Here is a 17,823-nt window from a genome sequence, read left to right on the forward strand (position 1 = left end):
AAACGGGACAGGGCGGGGTGGGCATATTTGAAAGTGTTGTCTAAAATCTTGCCCCGCCCCGCAAAAAAAAAGTGAGGGTGGGGCGGAGAAGGCCCGCGGGCATTGAACTTTTTAGGCCTAAAAACAGTAAAATTGTATGAAAAAACTCATGTCCGCAAAAGTTCGCAAAAAAATGAGGCGGGGCGGGCACATTAAAGAGAGCGGGCCTAAAATCTTGCCCCGCCCCACGAAAAAGTACGGCCCAAACGGGCTTTCCTCGTGGGTCGGGCCAGTTTTGCCACCCCTAGTCAAAATCTCTATCAATATACCCACAAGCAGAAGGCCTAAGATTCTTTGAAGAAGCACCGTCACAATTAATCTTGATCCAATCCCAAGGAAGAGGCTTCCAAATGACTTCCACAATTTTAGGGCCACTAGGATGCTGAATAATGACCATAAAATTCTTCAAAATATCAAAATCAAGAATGTTTAAGAAAGACAAAGTAGTGTACTAATATTACATGCTAACCCACAAACCGAAACAATACCGACAATAGAAACAAAAGTAGAGATACAATATCATTGAATCTGAAACTATTGCGAGCAAACCAAATGGCATTAAGCAAGTAGATGACAACAACATTAAATACTAACTTGCATTGGTCAGACCAATTTCACTTCCAAACACTCCAAATATCCTCCCACGACTATATACAAAAGGAGATCTTTAAAGCTTTGCCCAACCAATTCCATAACCGCCGCACATAGGCACAATCAAAGAAGAGATGAGAATTTGTCTCTTATGCCAAAGAGCAAAAACTACACATAGACGAAAATAAGAAATTCTTCTTCTTAAGTTGATCATCAGAAGCAAGTTAATTGAGCAACAATCTCAAAACTAAGAACGATTTAGAGGACAGAATAAACTTCACCCAAATCCAACGCCACCACTCCACACGAACACCTCTTGAACTCATAAGCCTCCTTGAGCGAAAGATCCCCCGAAATCGTGCCATTCCAAATTCTTTTATCCGGTCGAAGATCAAAGGGAATGTGACATCGAAGAAATATGACCTGAACGGAATCCAGAATTATACCTAAATCACTCGGGAAAGTCCACATCTGGTCTGAAATAAAAGAGCTAACCATCAACTCTTTAGGAGTCAACCCTCAAAATAAAGTGGTTCGCCACACCAAGAATCGTACCAGAACATAATAGAATTGTCGTTGCCAAGCAGCTAAGAAGAATTATTGAGAATCACTGAAATTTTTGTTTTGATACTCAACCAATAAGAAGCGAAAATATGATGCTTGATGAAGTTATTCTTCCTCATGGCCCTCCCTCTAACAAGAATAGCCCGAGGGTCTGCCAAATTGAGAAAATCCCAAGCCAATTTTAAATTCGTAGTCGCTTTAAGATCAAACGGTGATCTAATACCAAGCTCACCTTTAGAATAAGGTTTACAAATGTTTTTCCAAGCCACATTGACGATTTTGCTCTTGGAGACTTCCCCATTCTAAATGAAGTTACGGGTTGCACGCTCAATATAACTCAACAGCGAAATCGGTCAATCATAGATGGACATAAAGTGAATAAACATACTTTGAATCGAGGACTTTACCAACTCCACTCTACACACGAAAGAAAGTAGGGAAGAAGAAACTTTACCAATCATTCCACGACGCGAGCTTAAGGATAATTTTATCAACAATAGGAAGAAGAAACTTAGCCCGAGGCTTTCCCTTAAAAATAGGGACACCAAGATAAAGAAAAGGAGAATTTCCAATATTGATACCTGACAGAACTGGAAGAATATTCAGACGAGATTGGGAAATAGCCCCACCATAAATAAAAGACTTACAGCAATTAACCAATTGGCCAAAAGCTGCCTCGTAAGCCTTAAAAACCGAAATCAGAGTCTTGATATTAGCAACACTTGCTTTACAAAAAATCAGCACGTCATCGACATAGATTAAATGTGAAGGAATCTCAATGTGATTGGGCCCCCTAATTAGAGAAAGAGATCCGGAGAGTACCATCCTACTAATATGCCTTCCAAGTACGTCTTCCGCAAGACAAAATAAAAGTGGAGATAACAGATCGTCTTGTCGCACCCCCATAGTACAATTAAAGAAAGGGAGCTTCGGCAAGGCGATGGTAAACTCTCATCAAATCGAGGTCGATTGTAGCCATTCCAATGTTCCAATTTCGTATTTAATTAGTTTCGTTTCAGTTTAGCGATTTCTTCAATATCTCCAGGGTTTTAGGAATTCATGCCATGGAAGATAATTTAGTCTATCTTGGTCATTGGTTGTTTCAATATTACATATGTTCTCACTTGAGTCGCATGTTTATTTTAAGTAAGATATATTTTGAGATTCTCTAATTAATTTTATGACTAAATACTTGTTTTGGCCCCTTAAGTTTACCTCAGGGTCCATTATGGTCCCTTATCTTTAAAAAGTTCCAAAGTGGTCCTTTAATTGTTCAAAAAGATCCACGTTAATCCTTTCCGTCACATCCGTTAGTCAAAGTCAAAATTATGATCCAAATGGCATATACGTGTCACTTAGTTGGCACATTGGCATTCACGTGGCACATTTATATGTTTCACTATTTATTTAACATAAATTTGTTTTTTAAAATTTAATTAAAAAAGAATACAAAATAACAAAGTTAGAAAATCTGGAAAAAAATTCTTATTCATCATCTTCTTCTTTCTCAAACACCCATCACCATCTTCACCTTCTTTATGGTATTCATTAATGCTTTAATTTCAGATTCTCAAATATTTTATTGAGTTGGATTAACTTTAATTCTGATTCTCAAATAAGAAATAAAATTCCCAATTTTATTTCCTGATGTATCTTTTCTTCTTTTTTTTCCAGTCCATAAATCTGCAGAAACCATTTGCATCAAAGTTTTGTTTAATTGGGTAAACTAATTAACAACAAAAAGTATTATGGATATGCAGAAAGTTGAAAGTGAACAATTCGTTCACATTGGTTTGAAGTAGAAAGATGAAAGCTTCATAGAGGATGAATATGAATGCAAAGGATTAAGGGTTTCCAGATCCAAAATAATATGTGTATTGTTTTTTATTTTAGTTTTTTGATTTCAATTTCAGATCCAAAATAATTTTGATTTTCGATTATAGTTTTTCAATTTTGATTTCATTTTCATTTTTTTGATTTCAGATTTAATGTTGATTTTAGTTTATGGGTTTCGATTTCTCCATTGTTTTGAAGGTTTCGTTAATTGGGGAATGTTGATGAAGATGATTCCGTTGAAGAAGACAAAGATTTAAGGAAACGGTTTCATTCTTGGATTTCTTCAAATTTACTGGGTTTCTTCAATTAAACATCATGAACCCTAAATTTAAAGCCACTGCATCCATTCAGTCATGTTCACCATGATTTTGCCTTATTATTTTGGTTCTTTAATTCTTGTTTGTCTTTTACTCTTGGTTATAATTTAGATTTGCCTTATTATAATGTCAATTTGGATTTTGTAATGATTGTTTATTGAGAGAATCTAAATATATTAAGGAAGCTTATGTTATAAAACTAATGGTCCAGATGCTAATAATAGTCTGTGTAAATTTATTTCAATTTACTATGAAAATGCAGCAAACGGTTACCAGAATGGTGCAATATCAGAAACTGGTGCAATACCTACTAATTGGAAAATCTTAAAATACAAGAAATTGGAAACTGAGTTGATTTTGAATGCAAGATTGAGGAACATGACCAGAAACTTTGAAGAAACCCAAAAAAAAGAGAGAATTAATAAATTTAGATAGTAAAGTTAATAACTAAAAGAAAAATGCCTCAGTGATAAAGTAACATCTATGGTGACCACCAAGACAATTTTTTGAGGTTTTATTGAGTTTTAATTAATAGTATAATTATCATACGCCACATCAACGCCACGTCAGATGCCACACAAGCAAAAGTTGACGCCGTTAGTAAAAATTGGACGGAAAAGACTAACGTATACCTTTTTGAACAATTAAAGGACCACTTTGGAACTTTTTAAAGATAAGAGACCAGAATGGACCCCGAGGTAAAATTAAGGGACCAAAAAGGGTATTTAGCCTAATTTTATTTATAAGAGATTCTCTAATTAATTTTGAGATTTGAGAAAAATAATGTGAAGACAATCTTTCTACAACTTGGTTTTGATGAAGACAAGATCTCAATTGCAAAAGGAATGGATCAATACATATGAAAGCACAAAGATTCAAGTATTTCAAAAGGAGCTTAAATTTGATTGATCAAAAAATATTAAGGTATATGGCATACAAGTCTCTTAATGCATAAACAAGTGTGTTAAAACATCCATACATGTCCCATAAACTTTGCAAAACATTAGAAACTCATTCAAACCTTTAAATATAAGTTTTTGGAGTTTTTTTGCATGTGGGAACCGAGTTCCAGTTTTGAGGAACCGGTTCCCAGTTCCCTCTGCCCATTTATTTTACGCCCGTCATGTCCAGGAACTGAGTTCCACTTTCTGGGAACCGGTTCCCCAGTTAAGTTTTTCAAATTTTGTTAACGTTACAAGTAGGGAACCCGGGTTCTGGATTAAGGGAACCGGTTCCCACGTGAATTTTTTCAAAAATTCAGAATTTCTTTCATTCTTCAAATGGTACCTCTTCACCTTTTATTCTTGCATCCTTCCATACATAATAACCATTTGTAAAGGTGTCTTAGAGGCTATATATTTCAGTTTTTTTTTAGAATTTATTTTTTACCTCTTTCATTCATATCATTCAAACAATTCAAGTGTCCATATCTTTCACAAAAATCACCAAGTGTCTATACTTCTTTTTCATTGAAACTTTGTGCATATAACTTTCACTCAAAATACCAAAGTTTCATATCATACATTCATTGAACACTTGTTTATCATTAAAAGGAATTGTATGCTTGAAAGGGAAGATCAATCCAAGATTGATATATTATTCATCTTCATAAATTCTTGTATCATTCAAAGATATTTTTCTTTTTCCTTACTATCCAGGATTGTTGGAAGTAAGTGTTGTGTTTTGAAGAGGATTGTTCTTCATTCACATTAGTGTTGTTTGATCTTAAAGGTGTTAAGAACCTTTGATCACCCTATAGGTTAGATAGTAAGCATAGGCTTGTACAATAATTCTAACTATAGTGAAATCTCTTTCGTGTTGGAAAGGGTACTGGAGTACTCTCGGATTTTGAGGGGAACCAGTATATATCCTTGCGTTCTTTACTTTTCCGCATTTTATTGTTCTCATCGCCATTACCAAGAAAAGAAAAGAATCACTCAAAAAACCTTCATACATTCAACCAAAAATTGTTAGAAGTATTCTCATAAAACCGATTAAATTTTTGAAGACCTAATTCACCCCCTCTTAGGCGTACTTTAGACTTACAAATAATAGTGTGTATCATTTAATCGCATGTTTATTTTAAGTAAGATATAATTTATACCACAAATTTTATTTAATAGAATCTAAGGACTATAAGTGATTGCTCTGTTTTCATTTTTCATTATTACCAAGTGTCCCCTATATATATATATATATATATATATATATATATATATATATATATATATATATATATATATATATATATATATATATATATATATATATATATATATATATATATATTAACTATAACAATATAATATTTATTTAATATTTGTGTCGATTTTGCGCGACCTGTGCATACGCACGGGTCCTTTACTAGTAATGCATAAAAGTAAATGACATAAAGTAAAATGGAGATTTCAATATTAATAGTAAGAAAACTTTTTAGGGGTAGATTTATCATTACGTATCATTTATAACCATAGGTTAGTAATATGGTCATTTGCTCAGTTATTCATATTACCACTTGTTGCTCTTATTGGTCTTAACACCGTGAGACAAGTGCATTACCTAATAGCCTGTATCTCATTCTATTAACCAACACAAAGCATTAAGTTTCAACAATTGTAAAGCAGAAAGACTCCACACCGATCCTTCTATCATACGTGTGGATATCAAACCTAACCTTATGTCATGGAATTAGTATCCAATAGATGATTATCTTGCATCTTAGTAGTATCTAGTAGTGGCAAGCACCTTTCAAATATCAAGTCACACCATGAATACAGGTTTTAGATAGCAAATCTAAAATAATCATTAAGATAAAATAGTTATCAATATTAAAGCTTGAGTAAATTTACATAAAATGCCATGACCTATCTAATACATGAGTATAATGACTACATCTGACCTCCAACAAAGAGATTTTTAGCTACATTTACTCATCGCAGTTGTTCTCGTAATCCTGTGAAGACAAATTTAGAAGTTTATCTGCCCTGTCACTTGAGCGACGCTTCCGCCTTGAATCTCGCTTTCTTATTCTCTTGTTGTTTACCAAGGTTAACCTTATCCAATCATGTACTACCTCACTCCACCGAAACTCCCTCTGCAATGGATTATATATCACTATTTATAGATCCTGATCAGGGCCTTCTTTAGGCACATCGCACTTGCTCGCCCAACGAGTTTGCTTTCTTCTAGGTTAAGCAATCCTAGTTGTTTAACAGGTGGCCCTAGTAGCCATGCTTCGATGAGAGCACCTCCCCTTTCGCTAATCGATCAAACCCTTACTTTACCATGAAATAACTTAGCTTTGAAGTGACAAGTGGCTTCCTGAGCTCGCTAGACGCACCTATGATCATGGTCTACCGAGCATTGCTTTGCAGGAAATTGCTTTAGCTTGACGTTTGTGTGATGTATTGTACTTTTCCGGTCCTTTTCAACTTCTTTTAGTTAATGCATGATATGAAAGTCAAACAGGTGTTTAATCACTTTTTATAAACAAATAGAGAGGGGGGGGGGGGGGGGGGGGGGGAGGGGCGTTGGGGTGGGTTATATGGTTCAACAATATTTTGAATGCATGGTTTATCGAAAGGTTGTTTGCCTCAAGTGAAGATTTTTTGTTTGAAAATGTTTTTATGGCATGGTATTCTTTCAAATTCAAGTTCATAAATGTTATGACTATCCATTAAACCATAACATAAAGATAAATCATTTGCTTGACTAAAGTAAGATTTTAAAACATGTCTAGATCAACAGTTAATTTATCAGAATTATGGTCTCATTGAGTATCTCTCAATGATTAGTCAAAGATTACTAAAGTCTTTTTTTGGTTATAACGTAGTTAGACTTAAAAAAAAAAAAAAAGTTTTTCTTTGAATTTTAAAACCTAAAGATAAGATAGTATAAATGATTTTTTTTCTTCAAAAATTATCTTTTTTACGTCCATTTTCTTACAACTATTTTCTTTTTCTTTTGGCGCTTCTTCTTTCGTATGCTTTATTTTGATTTTTGAATTGTTTATGTCAAAGCATTTTCTTTCTATTTCATTTCACTAATATTACTTGAATTTCTTTCAAATCATTTTTCTACTAAAAGGTAGTGATCGTATATTATCCACGAATGTTCCATTAATGCCGAGCATTGTGCTTCTTCATTTGTAAATTTAACTAGACAGTACTCTTGTCCTAGATTCACTATATTTAAAACTCATCTTCTCACCCATATCTATTAGAGTCTGTTTTCAAGTGCCTTGTAACCAATTCTTCTTCCTAACATTTTTCAAGTGCCTTATAACCAATTATTCTTCCTAACATTTTTCAAGTGCCTTATAACCAATTCTTCTTCCTAACATTTTGGCTATAACACCCCAATTCCATGGAAGCACCTCCTTCAACTCTGCTGCGTCTGCAAGTCATGGAATTCTCTTATCTCTGCAGATTCCAACTTCGCCAAGAAGCACCTTCGGTTCTCAAACTCCCTCCATGACCGCCACCATCTCATCCAAACCATTACTGATTCTTCACCTTTACCTGAGATCCTTCTTTTACAGATTGTTGGAAAAGAATTCAACACTTTCCAGCTCCGTTGTGTTTGGCTACACGCGGAGTATTTGTGAATGACTCTGTTAATTGGTTGGCATATGCTGGTATTGGTGTAGTACCGCCCATTGTTTCTTTTGATTTGGAGAAAGAGTCTTATCAAATGCTTTCGCTGCCGGGCGATGTACTGCAACTCAAAACTCTTATTATTTTTATCTTAGGCACATTGAGCAGTTGTTTGTCCCTTCTTTTTAACCAGAGGGACGGGGACGGGTTTTCTGAAGTTTGGATTATGAAGGAATATGGAAACGAAAATTCTTGGATTAAATTGTTAACTGTTCCTCAAACTGATTTTGCGCCCTATCTCAGGGCAATATATATTTCAGAAGATGACAAAGTGTTGATGGAGTGTGTGAAGAGTGGGAAAAATAGTTTGGTAGTTTATGATCCCATAAGTAATACTTGTAATATTCCTAAATTTCAAAACCGCAACCAAGGTGAGACGACATCGCAACCGCATATAGAAAGCGATGTTAAGATTTTTACATCAGGAATCTATGTTGAGAGTTTAATATCACCGTTGTAGATGTGTTACGTGACCTGATTTAGAGACTGTTTAAAGGTTAATGTATGATCTTATTAAGTTTTTATCAGTTGTATGCTTATTCTAATTACTAGTTTATGCGTTATTGTTAAGCTATGCTGTACGGAATATGCGACTTTGGAAATTGATCTGTTATTTTTCATTTAATGTTCATTAGAGTAGTCACTTTTGTCATGGTGCACTACATTTTTATATAGTAACAATTACTCAAATCTTCCAATATACTAGATTATAAATTTCTCTTATCTACACTACTATTCTCAATTTTGGTAATTAATGGTTGAATTCTACATTCTACATTCTAAAATATTTTGGTCTAGTAATTGTCTACTAATGAATGGTCTATACCTTGCCCTTTTTATCGGTTGTCTTATATACATGTGATGTGTGACTTACCATAAGATTCAAAGAAATGGCATCCCAGTAGCTCCAATATCATAAGATTCTTATTTGTTCAGGAATTTGCTATTGACATTAGTTTGTTATGATTTGATCACTAGGCATGCGTATCTAATTAACAAACAAGTACAATAAAGAAATAAAAGGAGTGCAACATTTATTATGTGATCACCTATAAGAAGGTGCACCATGTCACTGAGTTCATATTAGTAATATTACATCTTGATTTAGTATGAAGGTGTAAAACAAACTATCTGTTTGTTGAGATTTTAATTCTGATAAAGTTTTCTGTCACGTGGCTGAGGCTGAAGATTCACAAATATTTTGTTTAATCATTGCTTCACTCTTGGTTTTGCCGGAACTGCAGCTATTTGTGTCAGATTCATTCTGTATATAAAAAGAATTATGACCGCGGTGTTATGATATTTCTATTGACTCTGATAATTGCGTCAAGTTACTGTTGATTATGTTGGCCTTTGTTAAAAGATCGCATCTCTACGGCTCTACCATATGCATTGACACTGGCCTTTTCACTGGTCAGAGGAAGACCTTCAATATGATGCAGTTTCTACGGTCTAATTGTCTCAGTCTATATGAATGATAGTTAAAATAATGATGCAGTTCCTGTTATCGAATATTTTTATGTTTCTAAAGCTAAGGATGAAATGCATTTAAGTTAGTCTTTTTTTGGCTTATGCAAAGAACATAAAATTTGGTATTTTCTGACAGAAGATTTTTTAGTATAGAATTGAACAGGCAATGCAAGTGAATTGAGAGCCTATATACTCAAGAAGCAGCCAGAGTCCTGTGGTAGCAATAAGCAACTGAGTGAGCTTCTCTTCGCCATTTTTGGTACACTGTTGTAGCTCTACATGAATGTCTTCGGTCTGAAATGCAGGTACTAAATCAACTATTTTGGACACATTTAAACGTATATGATGCCAAACGACACTATTCTTGTAACCAAAAAAGTGGAATACATGTGTTTTTGCTTATTAATAATTTAACTTTCAACCCCCGAAAGGTAAATAAAAAGAATTGGTTCCCTCAAAAAATTTAATATAACTTAGAAATATTGTGATCCCTGTTTGTAGCATATGTCAGTCTAGAACGGAAATATTGTGATCCCTCAAAAAAAAACTTATAAGTTGTACAAATTAAAACAACTTAGGTAGACACTTGACTTGTCTATTAGTATTTAACATAGGATTCATGAAGACGTCAAGGTCAATTTGTGATCTGTACAATGATTCTTGCACAATGACTCTTGCACAAGAAGTATCAATAGTACTTAGTTCTCCGAGGAAGTACTTCCTTTTGCTGCTGGAGATGATTGCAAAACTAGGTCATGTTCTGGATGAATAACTCGGCAATATGTCTCACTTTTTAAAAGTTCAGAGACGATGATGGTGAGATTTTTGTAATTTTTGAGTGACCAAAAAATAAATACAGCTGAGAATGACTTGCATTCCTATAGAGGAGCAAAGTAGTTGTTACTAGAAAGAAAGCTTTTTTCTGGGTTTTGATGTCTATCATTACATGAGCAGTGTAAGCTTGCTCACGTAGTACATGAGTACACATTATCTATTTTGAGCCTTGTGTGTAGGAGAAAGCATTAGAGTAATTTGAAGATAATTTTACAAATATTTTGCTGCATAAAACACTAACTACTTGTTAAGATAACTCAGCATAGAGTTATTTGAAAAGTAAAAGGATTTCTTTGACAACTTATTTGATGTCTTGTATGTTGCTCCTCTGGTGAATGAAGAGACTCTAATTAAATAGATAGAGAATGCTTTCGAGAGGTTTTGAAATTATTGAAGGAGTTTCTTACACTTATTATTTCTCTATCTATTGTGAGTTTATTGGTTTAGGTTGAAAAAATATTATTAAAATTTTTTGGGGCTAAATTAATGTGTTTTTTAACATCACGTTTTTTAGTTTAAAATGATGTAAAAATATTTTAAAAGTTCATGTTGCATGTTCTAGGTAATTGTTTTTTGGACATGTTATTGATAGTGAAATTGCTCGGTTGGTAAAAGTGTATTTTATAATATTTCATTTGTATTTTGATGTTATGTACTTTTTTTAAATTTGTAATTTGATTTTTAATTTTGTTGTAATGTGATTATTAACCTCTCACTTAATTAGATTTTAATCCATGACAATTTGTTTTTTAGTTTGAGCAAGATGATCAAAGTCAATATATGTATGTCTTGAATCATAGATGAGCAATGAGTTTTTGAAGTTTGATTCGAATCAATGAGCAATGAGTTTTTGAAGTTTGATTCGAATCAAGCCTATGGTTGATTCGAATCAATAATTCAATTTGAAATCAGGATTTTAGTATTAACTTTATGATTCAAATCAAAAAAATTTGCTTCGAATCAAAGAACACTTTGATGCGAATCACAATAGTGTATGATTCAAATCATAATCAAACAAACTTTTGAAAACAACTATGATTCAAACCACATGTTTCAAATCATGATCCGAATCAAACAAATGATTTCTTAATTTTATCACCTTGATTCAAGTTATTCTTTCCTCTAATTTAAATCATAGTTGTAAGTTTTGGCACGAACTAATTGTTAATTTTCTCACATATTTTGTACCTTATCTCTAACACATGTATAAATCATTATTGTCATGAGTGAATAGAATTGTTGTGCAGTTTTATATTCTAAAAATAATCTCAAACCATACTTTCACTAATTTAGAAAACCTTGAGTGTTCTTTCTTTCACACCTATAAAACAATTTCATAGTATGCTGATTGAGTTAGACATGTTTAAGAGTTGTGTGAATTTCTTCATGATAGTCGATCATATTCAGCTTTGAGCCAAGAAACTCTATTGTTGTGATACTTATGTTTAAAGATTGAGTGTGAGGGGTAGATTCAATGTACATTAGGGAACATAATTTTTTTTGTGAAGCTTTTTGTGCGCATCAGGTTGAAGGTTTGATATTGTGATTATGGTGCTTGGAGATTGATTTTCAGCAGGAAACGATTATTTTGTGCTCCATTAAAGACTTATGTAATGTCAAATAAAGGTAGTTGCGAAAAGAAGTTGGCAGTTTTCAAGATCCTTAATAAAAACAAGGGCTCAGACAAGGAACTGATAGAGTCGAGTATAGACTGCTACGGAACTGAAGCTTGGAGCTGATCATTTGGTCAAGGAAGTCATTTGAGTTAAGTTCAAGTGAAAATCTTGTGAATTAAGTAGCTTAAATATTCAGCTACAACAGAAGAAAAATTCATATTTAGACATGTGTTGGGTTAAGTGTTAATTGGCTTTGAAGTATTAGTGTCGTCTAGATTATCCGTTGTACCAAAAGCTCTGTATATCAATTTGTGAAATAGTGGAATTCCAAAAGAATTTTCAGTGGTCAGCCTTTCAAGACTATAGTAAGCGTAAAGTAAGGATGAACATGTTGAACCAATATAACACTTTTGTACAATATCTCTATCTCCCTCTTTTACATTTCAGTATAAATTTGTATGACTTAAGGTTAATCACTTTCTAGAATCATATGTTGATAGACTTTATCAACTTATAGTGATTTATTGTTTAAGTCTAGGTTTGTGATAGATCTAGTTATTTAAATATTCTTTTCGACGATTATGTTTGTATAAACTCTTGATGGTAGATTAAATATTCAATTAATCAAACTCAGTTTGAGTTTTATGTAAAAATTGAATCATGATAATTATTGAATTGATTGTTTAAACAATTTTATTTTTCTTTGTTGTTGTGGTTTCTGATGAACCCACTCAAATGCGATATTCATCCAATCATACATTTTGTAAAACTCCGTTGTCTTTCTCTTGCGTATGTAACCAGTACATTTATTTGTAAAACACTTATTTTCAAAATAATGTTTTTAAGAATGATTTTTAGGGGGATGACTTATAGGCCATTTGATTTCCATATTCTCCTCCAATAAATAGGACAATTTAATATAATTAGTATAACTTAACTATTTACTTTTCATTCTATATTAATTTATCTAATTTTAAATAAAAGTATCGTAAAAGTTTGGTTGTGAATACATTTTATGTGGAATCTTGGGTCACACGTTTTTTTCCTCCCCAAATGTTTATTTGCTTGTGCTGGATACTAGCCTATAGTAAAATTTAAAAACTTGAAATTAAAAATTATAATTTTAAACCAAAGACTAAATAAGCAATGATATGTTAAGGTCTTAACAATGATATGGCATCTAAAAGAGCCACTTGGGCCAGGCATGATGAATCGTTAAGGGAGTTAACATGATGACCTAAATGATTTGGATCGCAAAAAAGGTGTCATTAGACTCGTGTTATGCAAATGCATATTGTACTAAGAATAAGTTTTTATGATGACAAAAGCTCTCAAACAAGAAAATGAACCAAGTTATATCATTCATGTCACAAACGAAGATGATCAAGAAGTTTGAATCAATGAAAGCATATCTAAGGTATATGTTACAATTCATACTATAACACATTTAATTCCTTAGAAAAATCATTTCTCACTTCATCTAATTTCTTCTTGCATATTCATGTTTGTGAATGATACAGTGATATTCAAATAACAAGAAATGATATTTGAATACTAGTTGAAAAAATGCACAAATTTTGTTTTTTATGGATGTGCTTTCTTTCTCTAAGTATGGGGTTGGTGGTAGGGGTGTTCATTGGTTTGGGCAAATCCAAACCAAATTAGAATCCAAATCAAATCATAGTCTTTGATTCATGCATTTTTTTAGTTCGAGCAAAAACCAAACAAAATCAATGAAATGTGATGTTAATTGGTTAGGGTATTGGATTTTCAAAACTCTACCGCGGGCCCGTCTACTCGAACCAACCATAACTAATTTGTATAATTTATACCATAATTATCATAAAAACTATAAAGTATTCTACCTCAAAAAGGAAAAAAATGAATTTCCATTTGTGACATTCACAATCTATATGGAGAAACGAAAAAATTAAAAAATTTATATTATTATTGAAATTTAGTTGATGTAATTTAGATATGTTTAAAAAATATTTGTACACATTTGATTTTAGTGTATCCGATCAATCCAACCCAAACTAGCTCGTTATTTTTTTGGTTTGGTTCAGTTTGGACTTTATCGCAAAAATGTGCAAATGCGATCCAAACCAATCTATATATTTTTGATCGGTTTGGATATCGAATTCTCTCAAACCGAACCTCGAACACCCCTAATTGGTGGAGAATGGAGTCCCTTTCCCCATCAACAACAACACTTTCATGTTCCTCTATACGAAAAAGTAAGTATATAACACTCTTTCAATTTTCTCACTTTATTCTAAATAGCTGTAAATAATTTGTATTATCTTTCCTTGCTTTAGGTTTTGTGTACAAGGGATGGATTACAGCAAAAGTCCTAGATGAAATGTGGGTCTCTATCGCAGTCTTTTGGATCACATTAGACCAAATGATGTATTATCACCAAATAATACATCTTATAAATAATTTATTTTTAAAGTTATCATTCTTAAAACGGTTACATGACTTTTGTCCCCTGCCATATATGCGTGTTTTGATTTACCCACCTTAAAAAAAAAATAATTTGTGCAGACCTCACAAAATATATTAAAAATTTCTTTACCCACCTCCCTATGGGTGGTCACCTCCTGCGAAAAACCAAAACTACCCCTGCTTCGGAAGTTCATTTCCGAAAGCGTGTTATTTTAAAAAAAATTGACTTACTTCGGAAGTTCATTTCCGAAACAATTATTTCGGAAGTTCATTTCCGAAATACTGCGATTTCTGCAGATTTATCAAAACACTCCCCCTCCCCCAATCATTTACCCTAAATCAAAACAAAAAGTGGCAGAGGCGAAAATTTGTGCAAACAGAATTCCAAAGCTGCATCAAGGCTCCAATCACACTGCTAAACAACATTCAAAAGCCCTCAATCCTAACACTTTGTAAGTTTTGAAATTTTTAGATCTATTATTCAAATGCATGTTATTTAGGGTTTTAATTGCATAAATGATATATGGCTAGGTTGTTAGTAGTATTTAGGTTGTTTAGAAGCATTTTGATTTGGTTTGAAGGTTGATTTAGGGGTCTGCCATGGAAGTTGCAGGAAATTGCATCGCAGGGGTGTTTCGGAAGTTCATTTCCGAAAACACCTCCATCCCAGTTTTCGGAAATGAACTTCCGAAATATATCAGAAGTTCAAATTTTTTTGTTTTTTATTTTGTCTCTCATATTAATCAATTTCAATTGTTTACAGGAACATGTCAGGCAACCAACCAGCACGCAGGACTGACGCTAAGGGAAGAAAGGGTTCTTCAAAGAAGGAGGTGAAAGAGGTGAAAGAGGTGAAGGAGGTGAAGGAGGTGAAGGAGAAGAAGGAGAAGAAGAAACTTTTGACTGGTTCTGCTTCGCAGCCTTCAGGCGTGATCAACGCTGATGGTTCTGATACTGAGTGGGATGAGGATTGGTATAATTATCTTCATTCGGAGGAGTTCGCTCGTCGGGAAGAATAACGTGTTTTTTTTTGTTTGATGTGTATTTTGTAACGCTCGTCGGGCAGAATAACATGTTTTTGTTTTATTTTGTTCTGATTTCGGATTGTATCGCACAGTGTATTTGTATTGGATTTATCATGTTAGTTTTTGGAAGTGGTAACCGGGGTCGGAACATATGACGGATGAGGTGGATGTCTGGAGGAAGTAGAACTGGAGATACGTCCACCACGAGACAAAGTAGCCAATCAATGTAAGCTATAGTTTATGATTATCATCTGGGGAGGTCATTTCTAAAAAATCAAGATTAAAAATAATAAGATTTTTTTTCCAATTTTTTGTAATGACGTCCCCTGATGATAATGATAAATTATAGCTTACATTGATTGGCTCCTTTGTCTCGCGGTGGACGTACCTCCGGGTCTTCTTCCTCCGGACATCCACCTCCTCCGTCATATGTTTCGGCTCCGGTTACACCTCCTCCGTCATTTGTTACTTTCAGTTGTACGTATTTTTATTAAAATAATAAATAAACCTTTTGAAATTTGGAAGCCTTTTTTTCTCCCCACCACTCTCTCATCCCCACCTACCCGTGTTTAACAATATGTAACTTTAATTTTATGTAATATTATCGTTGTAATTTTCACCCGATTAAATAAAGCGAATTGTTCATTTTCTTCTGTCCAGACCTATTTTCGGAAGTGCATTTCCGAATTCCTCCAAGGGGGGTGCGCTCGGAGATGAACTTCCGAAACACCACATTTTCTGAAAAGTGACTTTATTTCGGAGATTCATCTCCGAAATCAATATTTTATATTAAAAAAAACACGTTTTCGGAAGTTCATTTCCGAAAACACATTTTTCAAGAAAAAAAGTACAGTTTCGGAAATGAACTTCCGAAACAAGGGGTATTGTGGTAAATTCACCGGAGGTGGCCAAGAAGGTTGGGAGGTGGGTGAAGAAATTCTCAATATATTACCATCATTAAAGGCCCTGTTCCATTTTTTTTTGGCAAAAAATGCCTACATGGACAATAAAAAATGTTGACTGTGCATATGTTGCACTCGTGACATTTATTTTCATTTTTTATTTTTTTTATAATTCCACGTGGAATTTCGAATTTTTTTAAATTTAAAAAAAAGTTTAAAATTTTTTTTAAATTTTTTTATATTTAATATTTCTTTTTATTTTATATATTTTTTTTAATATAACAATACTTAAATGTATAGATGATGTGTAAAATAGAATTTGATGGTATATGTATATAGTAAAGCAAAAGAAAAAATCAAAATTGCATTGATTCATTATAGAGTAGATGGACATGCGGAAGACCTCACAAAGCATAAACATAAAGCTTGAACCCAGAACAAAAGCATTTTTAACCATAAAAAACACATTGCATTGATTCATTAAACAATAGAGATATTACAACGGAGATACTACAACGAAATTTTAAACAGAAAATTAAACAAACTAAGAGGTCTAAGAAATTACAATGGTTAAAATAATTTCATCTGCTCCGTGCATCATTTCAATGGAATCCCTATCGTCTTTCACTTCAACCCACCAACGTTCCTTTTCTCCGGAAGGAAGCAAAGTCCTTGTTTTTTGCCTCTGGATCCTTCTGATTTCTTCTCCGAGTTTGTACTCCCCCTCTAAAAAGCCATGATATTCCTCTTGAGTTGGTCGTTGGAATGAATATTCCAAAACATCACTGGCACGGGGGGTTTGACGGGAGATAAAATGACATGTCCATTCCTTCTACGATATTCCGGTTCAAGAAATAGACGTCGAGGCCCCATTGATAGTCAGTGAACATCTGGGCGGTGACATCCATCTGGCCTAATGCGAGACATTTTTGTGTTTGTGTTTAAGGTTTGTGTTTGTGGGTGATGCGAACCTAGAAACCCCAAATATATAGAAGCATTTGGAAAATATGGACCACACAATGTCTATCCATACGACTTTCGTAGATGCATCTATAGAAGGAATCAATTTTTTTAAAATATGGGGTGCTTTCGGATGTGCATCTACGGAAACTGAGGGAAAAATTAGAATTTTTCCCAGTGGGTAAGAAAACCACGGGGAATTATAAAAAAATTTATATAAAATAAAAAGAAATATTAAATATAAAAATTAAAAAAAAAGTTTAAAAAAAGTTTTAAAAAAAATTAAAAAAAATTCAAAATTCCACGTGGAATTATAAAAAAATAATAATAATAATAATAAATGCCACGTGTGCAACATATGCACAGTCAGCATTTTTTTATTGTCCACGTATTTTTACCCAAAAAAATGGAACAGGGTCTTTAATGATGGTAATATATTTTGTGAGGTCTGCGCCAATTTTTTTTTTAAGGGGGCGTTAATCAAAACACGCCTATATGGAAGGGGAGCAAAAGTCATTTAACCCTTCTTAAAATAATTTTTTCTGTGCAGTTTATTTGGAGACCAT

This window comes from Vicia villosa, linkage group LG2 (assembly GCF_029867415.1).
Source record: "Vicia villosa cultivar HV-30 ecotype Madison, WI linkage group LG2, Vvil1.0, whole genome shotgun sequence".
In the NCBI taxonomy this organism is placed as follows: domain Eukaryota; kingdom Viridiplantae; phylum Streptophyta; class Magnoliopsida; order Fabales; family Fabaceae; genus Vicia; species Vicia villosa.